At 29.3% G+C, this 20065-nt stretch overlaps 1 pseudogene; it reads right to left on the bottom strand.

Moving 5' to 3' along the window:
* Nucleotides 1–138: 138 nt before the first annotated feature.
* On the bottom strand, nt 139–18248 carry LOC145972395 (cytochrome P450 4V2-like; annotated as a pseudogene).
* Nucleotides 18249–20065: the final 1817 nt, after the last annotated feature.

Raw genomic sequence — 20065 nt, 5'->3', positions numbered from 1 at the left:
ATATTCTACAAATGTTTATTATTTATATCAACTCATAATATTATATATCTATGATATATAACATTATGAGTTGACATAAATAATAAACATTTGTAGAATATATTTTTATTAATTATAAATTAATCTCCTGAAGATATATCAAATATCAATTTTTTTAAGTTTATTTAGATGAAAAACCTCTCTCTCTTTCTCTCTCTCAAAGAAATATTGTAAATGTCGAAAATTCATTAAATTCCAATGAGAATTGCTAGAATTAAATGATAATGTAATAGGATGTATCTGATACTCGGGATGCCGCCCCAACACGTAAAGCGACCAGGATATGCTGGTAGCCATCGTGTGATATCCGGCATACATAAAAGTATTTACCTCGTCATGAATATTCGCATCTGAAAGATGTACAGTTTCATTCTGAGATATCTCGAGCAGTAAATCCAGTAGAGCCTTTCCCTTATTCATCGGTTCGTTGAAGTTCCCATCATGTTTTAACTACCTGTCAACTTCAATGTTAATTAAAAGTTGATTGAAATTAATTAAAGATTGATTGAAGTGTTTTAACTACCATTCAACCTTTTTCAAGATGTAGAAAAATTGTTGTCAAAAGTGAATTTCGAATATATAAATTTTTTTACTAAATGGACATTATCTTACAAATATGAAAATAAATAATGAATTTATTTAAAACATCTCATCAGGATTCGGACAAGTTCGCAAAATTTACGAAGTTTAATCTGCTTGATGAAAATTTACTATTTGGAGCAGAAGAAACGAACAAAGAAAGTATCTCTTTGAACAACGAGGATTTGAATTCATAAAACAGTAATGCAATGATTCGCCAATTTTTAAAAATTCTACTTCTAAGTCCAAGCAAAAGAAGGTTATCTTTGTGTCATCAATCTCACGATTATCTATTTCTCAAAGTCATAAATCCAACGTTAATCGAACAGATTTGTCTAAAGTACGTGATTCTTTCTAATTAAAATTTACATTCTGAAAAAAATGCCAGCGCATTTTTGCTTCGATTGAATTACATAGAATTTTAATTCACACTTTTTGGTGAAATTGTGAAGAGAATGTAAAATAGAAATAGAATTGTTTAATTAAATAATAGCATACTTTTAATGCGTATTTTTGCTCTTGAAAGGATTTTATTGTGTTTCAAGAATTATATATTATTAAATCTAAGTTTTAAGAACTTGTCTCATACGTTTTTGAGTAATTTTCTTCAATCAATCTTTAATTAATTTCAATCAACTTTTAATTAACATTGAAGTTGACAGGTCTTATAAATATATGTATGACAATTATATGTATATGATCATCAGCAGTAAACTTTTTTTGTTAATAACTTTTTGATAAACGACGAGCGATGCTTAAAAGTTTTCGGAGGATACTCACAACAGTGAGCTTGACAACATATGTGAAGGTCAAGGTCATTGGGGTTGGATGTTCGTTATTATGCATATTTACCAAAATATTTATACATAAATTTGTTTAGGTAAAAAATATTTGCCTTGCTTTACATAACAGAACAAACAAATCAATTGGCACAATCTCGATCTCGCATAACAGAAACTTTTCAAAAGCCTTTGAAATGCGGAATTTTAAAGCCGACATCCCGTATATTGAAGCTAGCATGTCAAAGGTGATCCATGATTCATCAACAAAACCTATTAATTGTGTTTTACCAAGTGCGCTTAAAGCGAGCGGTTAGTAATTTACGTCCTAATTAGCAATATTTTAGGTAGCCAAAATTTTATTAAATTTTTTTAGTTAAAATAATTATTATAAAGATCCAATATTTATCTCATATTTTTCTCATCACATGCGTATTATATTTTCCAAAGTATCATTTATATGACAAGAATATCAGACATATATAAATTTCGAGTGTCGAGTGAGAAAAATGTTCATACTTATTAGTCACCATCAATATACTCAGCTGATACGCAGAAATCTTTCCTTCTTAAAATTTAACTACGAGCATTATTAATAACGTGTTGATTTGACTTCGGGTTGATTTCAGATAGTGATCGTTAACGCAAAAAGTATGCAAAAGAGATTAGAATGAAATAAATCTGAACTATCGAAAAAAACGAGAAAAGAAGAATTGTATTATCTCAGTAATACGAATTCGGATAGAAGCGTTATTAGGCTCAATTTAGGCTAGAAGAAGAAATTTGCCATTCGTAAATCATAGATTTCGATATTATAAATCATCAAAGATGACGAAGAATATCAATCGATCGCAAATATCCCAACAACGTATACCTAGAAAAATGCGAGCTGCGACACACCGGTGAGACAAGCGTCAACCCTTCTGTAAAGTCGTCAATTGAGTCAGGTATTGCTCAATTCGGATGAGCAACCTCACGGTCGTTAGCTTTCGTCAAAATTCCCTTTCATTCTGCGATCAAAATTAGAAAACGTGCATCGCGAGATTAAGATCGAAATGGCGACCGACCTATAATCTCATCCAAGCTATTTATCGCATATGAACCCTTTCTCCTTGAGTAACCGCCGCTGATAGTCATTTCATTGTATCATTTATTACTATTTTGTACCGTAAGTTTAATCGTGCTTAATTGTCCAAACGAGCTCATAAGCGTAATCGCACGATTTTCGGCTATCGATGAATTATGTCGTATCGGCCAGTATCGAGACGCTGCCCCTACCAACACATGTAGAGGAGGTAGCGCACACAAAAAAAGAGTCAAGTCGACGCCGCCTTGTGCTCGGCTAGCTTCAAGTAATAGAAGATATATCCGACAAGCAGATTTCTTTTTGTTCCCGAACTGACGTCACCAAGCACAGAATCGAGATTTCGAGAATTATATATCAATTTTATCAATTAGATCTCGCGTATCCCTTCTTTTCTAGCTTAATTGTCACTAATAAAACATTAAAATTAATATTTAAATAAATACTATAAATACTATAAATTATATTTATTATGCATGTAAAAGATATAATCAATTAAAGAAATAATGAATGGAAAAAGCATAAATAATAGAAATCCACTCTTGGCCAATATGTACGCCTTTCTTTAAAAAAAATCACGTTATTAATTAAAAAAAAAGTACTTGTTAAAATAAAAACTAAATTTAAACAATATACACAATATATAGCATACCAAGCAATATATAACATAAAAGTTAAATTATTATTACGTACAATATTTTAAACAAGTTATTCTAATAACTTTTTGCTAATAAATACATGTAATAAAGTAAATAAATAAATGTATATATATAATTTTTGTATAATATAATATTACTTTTTTTGTAAATAAGCAACATTGTTAATATTAATGTAAATCGAGTTCCCCCTTCGTGATCTCCTTCTCCTTTCTCGGAGAACTCCATCTCTTGGGGAAAGAGCTCCGGGGAAGAACTGGGTTTCCCCAGTATCCTCCGAGGGCCCTCCCTTTGTCTTCTTGAACGGAGGGCTCCTGCCCTTCTCGACTACAGTCGAAGGGAGAGCCGTCCGCCCGCAGGTCTTTGACCGCACAAAAGGCGGCAAGGCTTCAGTGTCCATTTCAGGGTGACCTCACTAGACTCGCTAACTTCGAGTGCGCCCTTTTCCGGGAGGGGGACTGGCTTCTAACCGAATCAGACACCCAACCTTCACCCGTGGACGCTGCTGAGGTGCCAGGCTTGGCAGAACCCTCCAAAGGGTCTGCCCCCACCTGCCCACCTTGGCTCCTAGCTCGCGGAACTGATTTTGGCCCCAGGACATGGTTGCTCGGGCGCCCAAGGTCCGCATGAACATTTGAGCACTCAACACGAACAACTGACTACGTTGCTTATTTACAAAAAAGAATAATTCATATTATGCAAAAATAATATATATTTTTTATTTTATTACATATATTTGTTATTAGCAAAAAGTTATTAGAATAATTTGTTTAAAATATTATATATAATTTAATTTTTATGTTATATATTGTGTATACTGTTTAGAATTTAGTTTTTATGTTAAACTCTACTACTATATCAACTCATTTTTTTAAATTAATAAGATGATTCTTTTGAGATAAAGGCGTACATATTGCTAAGAGTAGATTTCTATTATTTACGTTTCTTCCATTTTTTATTTTTTGACTTATATTTTGTATATGCATAATAAATATAATTAGAATTTATAGAATTTAAATATAGAATTTAAATATTAATTTAAATAATAAATTTAATTTGAATAATAATGTTTCAATTTTTTATATATTTAAATACTTATTTAAATATTAATTGTGAACAATTAAGCTAGGATAGAAGGAGCACGCGAGTTCTAATTGAAAAGATATATAATTTTTGGCTACGTTCCAAAAACGTACTCTCCGAGGAAAATTTTAATCGATAGCATTTGGTCAACGGGCGACAGAATTCATCTGTGGCAACGGCATCACCGCATATCCTATGGAGAAAGCATTCACACACTTTTCAGCCCAACGAATAATTGCTACAAAACAATATTCGTCGACTAGAAAAATATGTGAGGTGCAAGTGGCTGGATCGGGAATCGAACCCGAGTCTTTCGCTTTCCGGGCAACTGCTCTAGACCACTAAGCTATCCAGGTCTCACACCTAATGCTGTTTTTTTAACACAGTGATATGCGACTCCAAAGCGATGTTGGTATCTTGCTCGGTGGATGTAATGCCGATTGCCATGGAGGATCTTTGAAAGGTCGCTCGTTGACTAAATAAGTGCCGGTGGAGGTATTCGCGTGCACTGTATGCTGGTTTCCGACTGGCCTTTCCTAAGAAACGGCACCGACGAGCACAACGCCGTAAAGTGACCACATTTCTCAAGATCCCTCTAGTAAATACTAATATCCCCACTATGCCAATAACAGTGCCAGATGGACCCTAATAGGGCCGTGGCAAGCCTCCAATATATTATATACAATAATTCTCGAGATCACGTTCTTCTGCTTGGTGACGTATAGCTCGGGAAAAAAAGAGACAGCAAATATATCTGTGCTCTTCTACTACTTGAAGTTAGCCGAGCGGCACTTTCTTTGCACACTCTTTCTGTGCACTACTTCCTCTACATGTGTTGGTAGAGGGTAACGTTTCGAAACTGGCATTCTTTGATTGCCCAGCAAACACAGTAGAAAGAATACATTAAAGATACATTATAAAGAATACATTAGCCTTGATAACGCCTGGGATATCACCTACAGAAATAGCATCTCCTATTATACATCTACATAAAAGAATGGCTAATAAAGATTTAGAGAGTGAACGAAAATATCAGCATACAGAATTACATGATATAGAACAGAAACCAAAGGAAATAGATTTATCTGACGATAGCTTTTGAAACTAATACTAATGTAAAAGCGCAAATTCACACACCTCATGACTCTGTGAAAACATCGCAAAATTTAAAAGATATGCAAAAAACCCCTGATAATGTGGATGCAATTCAAATAATCAAAAAGGATATTCCATTAAAAAATGAAGAGATGGAGGCAATGGAAATAGATGAAGAAGATAAAATTAATTAAATAAATTACAACCCGCCAAAATATCGTGAACAAAAAAACACCGAAAGTACCTCAATCGAAAGTACCACCGAAACTGCTTTTTCACCTTTTCATGAAATGAAGCCTAATCTAATAGAAATGATTAAAAATAAAATTAAAACTCAAAACTCCACTTATTAATAAAAAATGGAAACCTAGAAAACAAACAAACGTAAGATTTAAATCTCCCAAATTTACTAAACAAACTGAAAGATTAATGAAAAGGAGTAATTCATCTTCACAAATGTCAAGAATTGAAGAAGAAAGAAAAATTCCTCAGTTTCGTTGCCTTGTGATCGTGCCCGATTTCCTCGCGTTAGTAATTACCATGCGTTCGGCTTTAGATCATTGGCTCAACTGTTTGCCACGTTTCTGACTTCCGTACCACGTTACACGTTATATTTATATTCCATTACACGTTATATTTATAATAAGAGGCTGTATAAGCAGTTAATTGTGAATATAAGGACTACATTTCCCAGTACTTCCTAGGCTATTCATTGGACATTCCCAATACCTCGGTAGTCCTTTCCGTTCCAAAATATCATGAACAAAAAACACCGAAAGTACTTCAATCGAAAGTACCACCGAAACTGCTTCTTCACCTTTTCATAAAATGAAGCCTAAACTAATAGAAATGATTAAAAGTAAAATTAAAACTCAAAACTCCACTTATTAATAAAAAACGGAAACCTAGAAAACAAACAAACGTAAGATCTAAATCTCCCAAATTTACTAAACAAACTGAAAGATTAATGAAAAGGAGTAATTCATCTTCATAAATGCCAAGGATTGAAGAAGCAAAAAAAAAATATTTTTCTTTAATAAAACTAACAATAAATATATATAAAAAAATAATAATAAATAATAATAATAAAAAAATAATAAATAATAATAAAAAAAAGAACATATGAAATATATAAAATTTTGTAAAACAATGAAAAATATATCAATTTAATACAAAAAATGATATTTTTATTAGAAATAATTGTTTATTCGTAAATCGTAAATTAATTATATATGTGTAATTAAAACAAGTTTAAAAATAAATTTATTAAACTATTGGATCAAAATAGCAGTTATATTAACTCACCGCATATAATGTCGAGAGCGGCACGTTTTAAATAGAGTACCACGTCGAACCATTTGTTACTTTCTTTTTCGAGACAAGAAATTAAAACATTTGTCTCTTCTTTTGCAATCTTAAAATATGTTGCGAGAAGACCGCTGTGGAACGTCGGTGTCAGCAATTTCCTGCGAAACTGCCATGTTTCACCGTGTATGATATCGTTTGTGATATCCGACAAAAAAATATTCGTCGTCGCAATATGACCTTAACGAATCGTTAATCACTTACCAGTGCTGGTCACCAGGCCGGTACCAAGCCATGGCTTCAAGTATTTATATTCCAGACTTTTATCAATGTGCACACTGCTACTACCCAGACAGCACACATGTCCAAAAGACATCTAAAAGACGACTTAAAGACGTCTTAAAGTCTTTTAGACGTCTTTAAGACATCTTTTGGCCTTTTTGTGCTGTCTGGGTAAGCAGGGGTTGTATTGCTTCAACTTTGTAAAGGAAGATAAAAGGTCGCAGACCGACCCAGATCAAATAAATGTTGCCAAACTCTTCAGCCCATTTAATCAAATTCTGAAAAAATTCTGTAAAAAAAGAGACAAATTGAATTTTAAACGCAAAATCGCTAAAATTTCTAAGAAATTATTTTGTCAATTTTTTAATGAGATTTCTCGATTTACTTATTATGATAGGCAATTATGCAACGGAATGTCGATATTTTTGTTTAACTCTTTAACATAGAGTTAAGCAAAAATATCAACATTCCGTTGTGTAATTATTAATATATATATATATATATATATATATATATATATATTTCTTTTGATATTCACGTTTTTACTAACAAAAATAATTGTAACAAAATGATAATATCAATAACTGTTTGTTATTACAATGCGTTCATAAACTTTTGCATGAATGTCAATATTTTCAATATTTTAATACTTATATATATTATTTTTTCTATAATCTTTTACATAAACAATATAAGAAATATTATTATATTTTTCTTATTTAATATAATTGTTTGGATAGTACCTTTAATTTGACGATAATTTGTTTTTTGTAACCTCAAGTTTCGTGTGTACTTCAATCAGTTTGCTCGTACATTTACTTGGAATTGTGTAAAAATAATGTTGTAGAAAAACCCAAAAATTTTTAAGATCGTTCTCAAATTCCACATGAAAAGCGTAATGAGCCTTGAAAAGGTAATCAATTGATTTAATAATGTCGTTCGTTGGTAATAAAATAAATTTCTTGTCCACTTCAAGTATATAGATAAATCAGATACTGAGAAAAAGCAACTAATGCAAGAAAATATATCGAATTACGTAATACACTTATATTCTTTAGATTTGTCTGAACTTGTTATAACAAATATTTTAGAAACAACATCAAACTTAATTTTTCCATTCATTGACGATATTATATCACTTTCATTTAGATGAACGTCAAAATCTTGCTCTCGACTTTAGATATGCATTTGAAAATTACATGACTATATATAAACGAAATAAAAATTTGCCAAAAAATTTTGTGCTGCCTATTCAGAAAGCTCATGGTATCAAAATGAAAAAAAAAAATACGATAGTACAGCACAATGCTATAGACAAGTTCCAGTTACACGTACTTTTACGTATATACCTCTATTAGAAACTCTTCAATTTGTATTAAATAATGAAGCTGTTCAACAATTCTTTACAAATAATATTTTTGAAAATAATAATGCTTATACTAATTTCATTGATGGTACAGTTTATAAAAGTAATCCTTTTTTCAAATAAATAAGAATGTAATTCAGATTCAACTTTATTTCGATGAATTTGAAGTATGTAGTCGTTTAGGAAGCAAAGCTGGAGTTCATAAAATCGGAGCGTTTTATTTTACAATTAATAACTTTTCTATTCATATTAATGCAATGTTACAAAATATTTTTTTAGTAGTTTTAAGTTATAATATTAATATTAAAGAATTTGGCTTGAATCCTGGATTAGAAGTAATTGTAAATGATATTAAAATTCTAGAAGAGCAAGGAATATTTATTGAGTCTTTGAACACTTATGTATATTATGTGAAAGGTACATTAATATCTTTATCTTGTGATAATTTAGCTGGAGCTATGTTGCTTGACATGAATGAATCTTTCAATTCTCATCACTATTGTAAAATTTGTACAATGTATAAAGAACACGCCCAAAAAGCATGTGTTGCAGATTCAAGTTTATTACGAACAACAAAAAGTTTTTGTCATTTCATATCAACGAAACTATGCGAACAGCGATACAATTAATTTTTTTGGAATAAAACATAAAAGTGCTCTGTTAAAATTAACTCATTTTAAAGTTTCCAAAAATCTCAACATTGATGTAATGCATGATTTTTTGAAGGGCATTTGCCACAGAGACTTAAAATTATTTATAAATTTTTGTAATAAATCTGGACTTATTACTTTAAATGATTTGAATGATAAAGTACAAGCATTTGATTATGGCTTATGTAATAGAAAAAACCTTCCAAGCATTATACATTTTAATAAAAATTCAAATTCAATTGAACAACGTGCAGCACAAATTCTTTGTTTAATAACATTTTGCCTTTAATTCTAGAAGATATAGTTCCAAAACTTACAATTAGTGAAAATTTTAATAAATGGAAAATAATTTTATTACTTATAAAAATGTTAAAGATTACTTTATCGCCAAAAATTACGCCTACTATGTTAGATGATTTATAAATAACGATAAAAAAACATCATGAACTTTTAATCAAAGAATTTTCTGTTTCTTTAACACCAAAAGATCATATCATTACGCATTATCCTGCTATAATAGAAAAAATGGGCCCCCCATGAGCTTACTGGACTATGCGATTTGAAGGCAAAAACGGTTATTTTAAAGATTTAGCTCATAAATTAAAAAATTTTAAAGATATTGCATTTACTTTATCATTACGTCATCAAAAATATATTATCTCCGAGTGGAAAAATAAATGTAATTTTTTGGAGGAACAGCCAATCCTCCAAAATTTTAAAAAGGAACGTTTGAAATCTACAAACTATGCAGCAATAATTGCAAAGCATTTCAATATTGCACTTGAGACATTTATTTACGTTGGAAAAAGCGTTCAATTTAGAGGTACAAATTTAAGATTAAATAAGTTTATATGTACATCTTTTTCTGAAAAGTTTTCAAATTTTGGTAAAACAAAATTATTTTTTTCTGTAAATTCTACAAAATTTATTTTATATGGAAGTTGGAGTACTATTGATATTTCTCCACTAAATTTAGGATATATTATAAAAAAAATTCTTCTTTATTTATAATGGAAATGGTCAATTTTCCATTCACCAAAGCTTGGGAAATGTATACAACATCAAAAAATGATATAGTTATTATAACCGAGTATTTTTTGTAATTTGTAATTTTATGCATAAAACAAATAAAACTAGATTTTTAAGAATTTTTCAGTTAGTCAGATAGGGAATTATAAAAATAGATTATAAGCAGATATAGATTATAAACAGATTATAAAAATATAATGTATAAAAGTTATACAAATTTTACAATTAAAATAATTATAATATAAAGTATAAAAACGTATACAAAAAAGTTTATGTATATGATTATGTAACAAAGGTTATGTATGATATGAATTTATTTTTATTTTGTAATGTATCTTTGAACATATTACATTTAATAAAATAATTTGTGCAAAAAAATGTGTTATTTCTTTTTTAATAATAAATAATATTATAGTATTACTACAATGATAATAATAATACATATAATAATAATATAAAATTAATAATATACTAATTAACATTTTAAAAATGTAACGTTAACATTCTTTATGATAGGCAATTACACAACGGAATGTCGATATTTTTGTTTAACTCTTTAACATAGAGTTGAGCAAAAATATCAACATTCCATAATATATAAACGTAATATATAACGTAATATATAAACGTAATATATAAACGTATATATATATATATATATATATATATATATATATATATATATATAATTATATATATATATATAATTATTATATATATATATATATATATATATATATATATATATATAATTATAATTATAATTAATTATAATCGCAAAAGATCTATGCCTAGCAATAGTTCGTGCGAGATCGATAACTACATATATATATATATATATATATATATATATATATATATATTAATAATTACACAACGGAATGTCGATATTTTTACTTAACTCTATGTAAATAAATATTATTTCTTTCTCTTATATATATATATATATATATATATATATATATATATATATATATATAAGAGAAAGAAATAATATTTATTTACATAGAGTTAAGTAAAAATATCGACATTCCGTTGTGTAATTATTAATATATATATATGTAGTTATCGATCTCGCACGAACTATTGCTAGATCTTTTGCGATTATAATTAAAATAATCATTGTTTACGACTTTCCTCTGTTTCCATCAATGCACTTTAAATTTATTCTTAATGTAAAAAAAAACACGAATACAGTTTTTTTTTATATTTTTTGCACATTCAAGTTATTACTTTCAATACACGCGTAAAAATATAAAGAAATTATATATTAAATTAGTAAGATTAATCACACACAGCAACACGTTAATTTTATATTGGTATAACGGAAAATTTTTATAATTACTGTCTAATATATTTTACACAGATCAGAAGATATGATCTCGTATACTTTTGTAATTTTGAATCGTACGTATAACTTCAGGATGTCGGCTTATCAAGGCTTTTATTTTATTTCTAGATCTTTACGCTAGGTCAGACCCTTAAATTATGTTACAGATATTAGAAAAGTATACTTATTATTTCTAAATTACATTATATATAATTTTTAGACAAAAAGTTTTATATGTCATTTTTAAGACAAAAAGTATTGATATATGATTGTTCGAAGAAACTTACGAAAATATGTAAGACACATTCATGGATTAATCCTGTAACGATTTTTTAAACTTCTTATTAAATAATCAAGCATTTTAATAAAAAATTTGAATTATTATTTTTTAACAGAACATTATGTATATTACGTAGAGTGAGACAAAAAGACTTTCTTGCATTTTTTGTGTTTCAAAAAGTTACCTTTCAAAACATGATTATTTTTAAGATGCATATTTTCGAAAATGAATAGTCGAAAATACTTAAGAATTTTCGTGGATAATTTTACGACGTTATATTTCACGAGAATAAGTCTATGATGTGTATGTCATTCGTATCCGAATCTACGACATTTTTACGAAAAGATTAGCTTCAGTTATTCGCAATCAATTATTCTCGCGATCACTAACCCGCGTCGCCAATTCAGAAATAGACCTGCAATTTCGTATGCAACCAATTATCGTTATCGTAGCTCTAGATCTATTCTATATGATGCAAATCATTGGTTGCACACGAAATTTGCTGACGCAAATTACGATCTCTATCAGAGCTAGAATAAAACTGTTAATAATGAAATAAAAGAACGAAACTAAATATAACGTAATATGATGGAAGAATAGTAAAAAATAATTTAATTTTATCAAATATATTTTTTAAAAGAGAAAAGTTAAATTACAAAATATTAATGTATAGAGATATAATATGGTGATAATATGAAACGGATATAATTTTACTATCTAAAGCAGATATGATTTAAATTATTTTTAAACTAAGAAGAGAGAAAGAAAAAAATAAATATTATTTGTCAAAAACAATACGTATAAATAATTTAAGATACGATAGAGAACTATTATAAAATAGATAGCTTACAAATAAAAAAATATTTAAAATTCTTTCTTTTAATTTCTCTTTATGTTTTAAACAATTCAATTATAAAATTTTTTAACATTGCATATGAAAATTTCATTTTTTGATTAAAATTTATATGTAGTTTATTTCAACGAAATGAAGAGAAATAAGAAATTATTTATATTTTTTGAATGATACATTGAAAAAAAGGTCGATGTAGAAATAGATAAACAGAAAAAAAGAAAGAGAGAAAAAGAGAGATGGGGAATTAAGAAAGAGTACGGCTTAACGGAGAAAGAGAGAAATCGCACGTGCAGTGAGTTGACGGCCGAGACTGACTGGACATTGACCGGTCGAACATAAACAGCATATATTTGCAGTGCACATGGATGATAGGTGAATGTAGAGAACAAGAGAGAAAGAGACAGAAATCAAGAGGAAGGAAGAGAAAGAATGAGAGATAGAGAGAGAAAGAAAAAGAGATACCGCTCTGAAAAGAATGGGAGGCGCTGTCAGAGACCTTGACAAGCGTGCAATGAGACGTTAAGCGTCCTTCGGACAGTGGGCCTTCGATGACCTATTTTAGGCCGGAAGCTGGCCTATGTTAGCTTCTTCCCCGCTTTCCCGTAAAGCATGCGTCATAAGTTTGAATGATGAATAAATTTGATATAACGCTCGAAATGTATTATGCGTAAAAGAGGGACCGGTTCTGCGTGACAATTCGAAACGGTATTTCTTTTTGATACGAAGGAACATATAGAATCGTATTTATATTTCGTTTATTGTCGACATTTACTTTAATGAATATCCAATATATTGCAAACTGAGATTTGTTCTAAAAAAGAATTTTCGCGTGTTAGTTAAAAAATTGAATTTATATGTAAAAGTTTTCAAATGGAAAACAATAAATGGCAGAATCTTTTTTAATCTTTTCATTATTTCTTATTTATTTTATTTTATTAAAGATTTTTTATTCTACTCTTTCTTTCTGTCTTTTATTATTATGTCTTATTTTGCCTATATAAAACTATTTTGTATTAGACATTAGCATGTAGAGACTAAAGAGTTCGACTCTTGACAATTTTTTCATCAGTCTGATGTAAATTTTCCTAGATATTACTTATAAAATAAGGACGAAGAAGAGCGGCCATAAATTTTGATTGAAGCCGAAATTTTTTGGAAGCACATAATAAGCGAAAATAAAATCAAAAAGAAAAAAATATCGATTAACAATATTTGCAATAGAGTGTCCTTGTAGGCTAAGATTTTATCGCTTTAAATACATCGATATACATCCTTTCTCTTGTTTTGCGAAACAATAGAGATCAATGACGGTTTTAGCAATGCATATTCGTGTTGCCACTATACACGTTAATTACACGTCTCGCCTTTTGTGCTGATCGGTCTGATTAATTGACATATGTGTCATAACGCGTACGTAGCATCAAATTAAATTCTATTCTCTTCTCGCGATCGACGACGTCTGGTTGAAGTCTGATCCGGAGTCGTTCTCCGATCGCGAAGAATCTCGGATACAGGAGGCTTTTTTTTATGAAACTTTGTCCTGCCTGCGCGTGGATGCTTTCTTTTTTTATTCTCTCCCCGAAACGAGAGAAGAATACATAACACTGTTGCCTGTATAAAATCGCGTGTAATAATAGTCAGACCGCCCAAACGACCTCGTCCCGGTTCTTTTTATTTTTTCTCTTCCTCACAATTTCGTTTCTTGACACGTGCAGGGTGACCGACGATTAGTGGATGGCGCGAATCGTTCCTTTTTTCTTTATTATTTTTTCCCGTCGCGTGGGTGTCTCTACGCGCGAAAGTTATGCGAGATTATTTGTCTCTTATTATAATAATCAATTTGTGTGATTAACAGAATAAATATAATAAGATCTAAATTTTTTAAGAATTGAACGTTCAGAGAACAGATACTGTTCAAAAAGAACGAATACTGTTTTACAGTCAATATCAAACGGTTATATAATAATTTAAACAAAACTGCACTATACTTTATATACTCGGTTGATTTTTTCACGGTCTGTTATGAAAGGAACGGTCTTCATGGTTCATTATGGAAGAAAATTATTTCATTTTGCATAAGCAATACTAATTGGCTGCGTTTAGCAAGAAAAGCTGCTTTGCAACTGTTGTAAAATTCGTGAATCTGATTGATGTATGCTCTTAGATTCAGTCAAAATTAAGAGCATACACCAATCAGGCTCACGAATTTTACAACAGTTGCAAAGCAGCTTTTTCTGCTGAACGCAGCCATTGAAATAAAATCAAAACGTATGAGAAGTCTCATTTAATTCTTATTACGATAAGGAATTTCTCGAATAAACACTGTTACATCTTCCATAAATCTTTTTTCCAAGTCTACTTTATTAGAGAGAGAGAGAGAGAGAGAGAGAGAGAGAGAGAGAGAGAGAAAGAGAGAGAGAAAGAGAGAGAGACAGAGAGAGAGAGAGACAGAGAGAGGAAGAAAGAGCACATTTTAAAATGATTTTTAAAATTATAAATTAGAATTGCATGATATGTTATACGTGATGATGTTTCATCAAGTTGCCTTTGACCGCTAATTGCTATCAATTAATCAGCGCATTAATAAGTACGATAAACAGTAGATAAAAATATAAAGTGTGATTCAATATGTAACGTATTTCATCTCAATGACAAGAGAAATATGATTATTTGCATTTAATCATAATCAGTCGTGCGGTTATTAAACGCGTTATGTTATAATGATATATAAAAGTATTAAAAATAAAAATTATTTTATTTCAGGCGCAATGGCATAATGATTTATACTTATATGAACATATACGTATATACGTATATAGAATATATGTATGATTTTGAGATTTTTCATTTCAAATAAAAAATAAATTTTTTTCTCCATACAATTTTTGTTTGATTAACTTTAGGTAGAAATTTTTCTATTGCATTCTCAAAAGAGAAAAAAAAAGAAAAAGAGATAGGAAGATGTAAACTATCAAAAATATAATTGAGAAAAGTCTAAAAAAAATGGATAGAAAATTATATTCCCATATCTTTTACATATATATCTCTTTACCTCTTTATAAAAATATTTCAAACATAGAATAAGTTTATCATCATTTAAAATGTTTGACATCACTTATGTTAATTGTGTTAAAATTAGATAAATAGTAAAATAATATTTGCGTTCATCTTGGTCTCCTGACTTTAATATTTTGTAAAATATACCACGATAATATAAATGATAAAAAATTCTTTACATAAAAAAAGAGCAAATGTATATTAAGTCAAGTTCAATAGAGATTCATTGCTTTTCAAAAGTAACGCTTATCCTGTTTAACATAAAAAAAGAATCTAATGAATTGTATATATGTTGAAATATTTAGACACTTTGTAACATATTTGTAAATGATCAAAGTTCAAATAACTTAGCAACACAAACCATTTTACTTTAATCCATTATTTTATCTTATCTTTCTACACAAATATTTATTAGTGAAAGTTGCCAGTATGATTTAAATCAAAATGTACAAAAAGAAAGAGAATAAGAATTTAGTTTAGTTTATAAAACAGATTTTACTAATCATTTTACATATAATGCTTTTAATTATCATGCAAAAAATGTTTTACATATTCACTGTAATGTTTTAAAATTGTAATGTAATATAATGTTTTATATAATATTGTCTAAATAACACAATTTTATAAAATTATGTTGGATAATTTAGGCAAAACATTGGGCAAATACACACACACACACGTATATATATATATATATATATACACAATTTGCGACCTTAATAAAATTTACATGCATTAGTTATCTTTTCTCTTCCTTCGACGAATAATATAAATATTATTCTAGTTATATAGACTTCGTAACAATATCTTTTTTATGCGACACATGAACAATCGAAAAAAAAATTATATATTATATTCAATATTAATGAATATCACATTTACATTCATTTTTAGCAAAGTTGTTAATATAATTCGTCCGACTCATCAATAATAATAGCTATATATTAACGAATTATGATGTTATCATGCATGAAAAATATAGGATATACATAATTGTCATCGCGATATTGCTATGTTTTTTAATATGCTGAAATCACAAGGTTTACCTTCTGGCGAACAGTTGAGCTGATAAGCATTACCGATGATGGGCAATGCTGTGGGATAAGGCACCTTCCTCAAAGCGTACAAAAATTTTCCTCGCTTTATCAATAAAGTCAACAAAAGTGATAGCAGGCAGACAGAGAGGATCAACCAAGATCCTCCTGCCATAAAAATTGACTCCACAATCATATCGATTGTCTTCTGGCAGTGCTTCCTCGATATAGGCTTCTTTTTTCAGGAAGAGACGAAGCAAAATTTTTCAAATCTCTTCGTTAGATTTTAAGAATGATCTAACACTCTTTCTTTCCGAGATCTCTTTAGAAAAGATAAGAATTATGTCGAGGAAATCAATTCTGGACTCTTAATTTTTGCAGTAAGATTGAAAATCTTTTCCGTCGCGAGCGATTGCGGAGATCGAGTCGAGAGATCCGATCTTAATACAAACACGTTCACTAGTATTCTGCGGGAAAAATGCGATCTTAGGTGTAAATATATCTTGGAGGAAACGAAAGGTCACGATCTCGCGCAAAGTCCAGAGAAAGAGAGCGAGAAAAAGAGAGAAGCGTCACAAGAGCTTCAAAAAATAAGAAGAATCGCCGATTTCTCAATTGCGAATGAATCGAATAGATCACCAAGACTAATATTACCGCGTTATAAAGACGTGTCACTCGGTGGCTACTCTTTCCGGTTATAATACATGATCGTACGAAAGAGCTGCCCTTATATATACTACTGTAATGCCCGGTGTACTACACCAGATGAGCAGTGGCAAGCTTCTTCACCAATAGAGTAGCGAACACGTGGAACATATATTTGTGTGTCTATTTGTGTATACATGGAAGAGAAAGACATATATTCACACACATATATATCTCCGATTGTATACGTTTATATATGTGTGCGCTCATCGACACCGCTCTCAGTCAGGTTCACCTCTCAAGACAAGAATTTCCACATGATAGAAAGAGGAGAAGCGACTCCCGCCAACGTTACCGTCGATAACAATGTGATAATTTGCATTATATGCGACATGCACTGTCAGAGATTTCGCGAAGAGAGAGTCTCGCATTCCGTATCGATACATCGGAGATGATGGATAACAGAGGAAAAGAGATTTCTTTTGTCCTATTTTGAAAAAGATGAATTTATATCAAATATGTATGTAATGTTTAATGATAATGAAATGTTTAGTGAAATTTTTTGTAATAGTAAATGTGTAAATGGTAACACGTATATAAGTCTGTACATCTGTAAATCTGTCATTCGCAAATATTGCAGCTCTCGTGTGCGACATGATTTTCTTTTTTTATCATATAGAGATGTCTGTCTCGCGAAACAGACCATCAGTAGTGTATGCAGTTTTTAATAGCACCATGATATGCAACAAAAACAATAACTGTATTTTTACTCAACAATGTAGAAAATTATATCGAGAAAGATAAAATTATTAAGTTCCTGTTAGACTTGATATTTACCACGTTATGCATTTTTTATGTTTGGAACACTACATCTCTTATATAATAAATTTGAAAATAATACTTGCACCTTTTTCTGAAGACTTTTCTTACTAAAATAAAAAAGTTATCAATCAGAGACCAAAATAATTTGGTATATTTGGCACACAAGCATGTTCACGGAGTTACGAAGACACGTAACGATTGCGAAACTCGAAAGTGAATGTTTCCATGTCGCATTTGCGTTGTGTCGTATTCACGTGGTATATAAATCTTATATCTTATAAAATTTAGGTTGATATAATTTTTTTTTACTTTACGTGAAAAAAATTTATATGCAATATAATTTTACTGGGAAGAGGAAAACAAGATACATATTCTAATTAATCTTTAATTAGTATTTTATTAGTTTTTATATTTATTCATTACAAGATAATTAGAAGTAAAAAAACAATAGAATTGCTATTATAACCCGAGACAGAAAACGTTCTCCACGTGCGGTATTATTTCATCATGTCTCGAATATTTATTTGTTGACTTATCTTAATCCTTTTATCATTGCGACAAATTAATAAATAATTATTTAATGATACACATATGTTTGTTTTATCACATATAAATAGTAAGTATTCTTGCACGTGGATTATTATTTTGTTATTTTCTTTCTGATTCATTATGATTTGCCTAACAGCAAAGCATTTGAGCACAAATTTAAATAATCAGACATAAAAGAAAGATTAAAAAATTGATTTTGATAAACTGGTTTTTGAATTAGATTGATTAATTATGCATGCTATAAACAAAATAATAATAATGAATTGTTTGGCAACGATGTTTTATTAAAACATCGACAATAAAAAAAAAGAAATAGAGAGATTATTCCCTTGATTCGATTATTTTATCCATTCTGCGAAATCGCAGATCTTTTCATATAAGCATCCGTTCCTTCGCAATAAAGTTACGTAAGAATCATATTTTCCTGTTATATCAATTAAGTGAGTCATTTCATTAATATCTTAAATTCCCACATATTTTTAATCTCTTATTTTCTAATATTGTATCTCTAATATTGTCTAGCTGTAAATATAGAGTCTCTATAGAGGTGAATATACAAAATACAAAATCAAAATAATGCGAAATTGCTTTTTTTCGCTAATTCAGCAAGAGGCACACACACATGTATATATATATATATATATAATTTTAATCAAGTAATAGAATTTCATAATACGCGATTTAATGGTAAAATTTTTTTACAAAATTCACAAATTTTATCATGTCAATGAAAGTTCTGTTGTTTATACTTTGATTTGTTCATCGGGCACTAGAGTCTTTACTTTTTTTCAGAAGAACGAATACGGTAATGAATAAATACGGTAATTAATAATACATGACATCTGCGCATATAGAATTTTTCCTGCTTCCCTCGAGACAAATATCGTGCTATCAATTTAAAATAAAGACAGTACATCTCGCATCCTACAACTTAGAGTTCTATGTAAATATGTTTTGGTATATTTTTTATCAACTCCGCCATGCGTATATGAAAAATATAATAAAATAATTCTATCATTTTTATTTTCATTGGCGATATCATTGCAACTATGTAGCTTGAAATATTTGTTATAACAAAGTACAAGATGGAGTTGCCTTACGTCAATGTGACCTAACATTATTGCTTTTATATCTTTTTTTATATCATCGCTTATGTATGTATGCAGTGTGTAGCATTTGAAGAATCTAATTAGTAAAATTATAGCAATGCGTCAATTCGAATTATCGAAAATTACGACGACACATTGTTTTGAACTGAATGCGGATGAAAAATTCCAAAACCTTATTAGTTCATTAAATAATCTAAATGCAATAAAATATCAATTTATGAAGTATACAGTGATATAAAAAATTAATATTATGAGATTTTATAGTAAAATTTTTTGAAATAAGAATTGTTTCTAAATATTTTAATAAAAAGATTAAATGTGGGGAGATTTGTATCTTGAAATTATTCTTTTGCATTTTGTACTCGACATTTTAAACACCGATCTCACTTGTTATATTTATGCAATTGTTTAATTATCTACTTGGTGGAAAATAAGTGTC

The sequence above is a fragment of the Camponotus vicinus genome, unplaced genomic scaffold (genome assembly GCF_025532165.1).
Source record: "Camponotus vicinus isolate PSW18456_S1 unplaced genomic scaffold, iyCamVici1.0 SCAF_5, whole genome shotgun sequence".
Taxonomy (NCBI): Eukaryota; Metazoa; Arthropoda; class Insecta; order Hymenoptera; family Formicidae; genus Camponotus; species Camponotus vicinus.
This window is presented reverse-complemented; position numbering and strand designations above follow the sequence as displayed.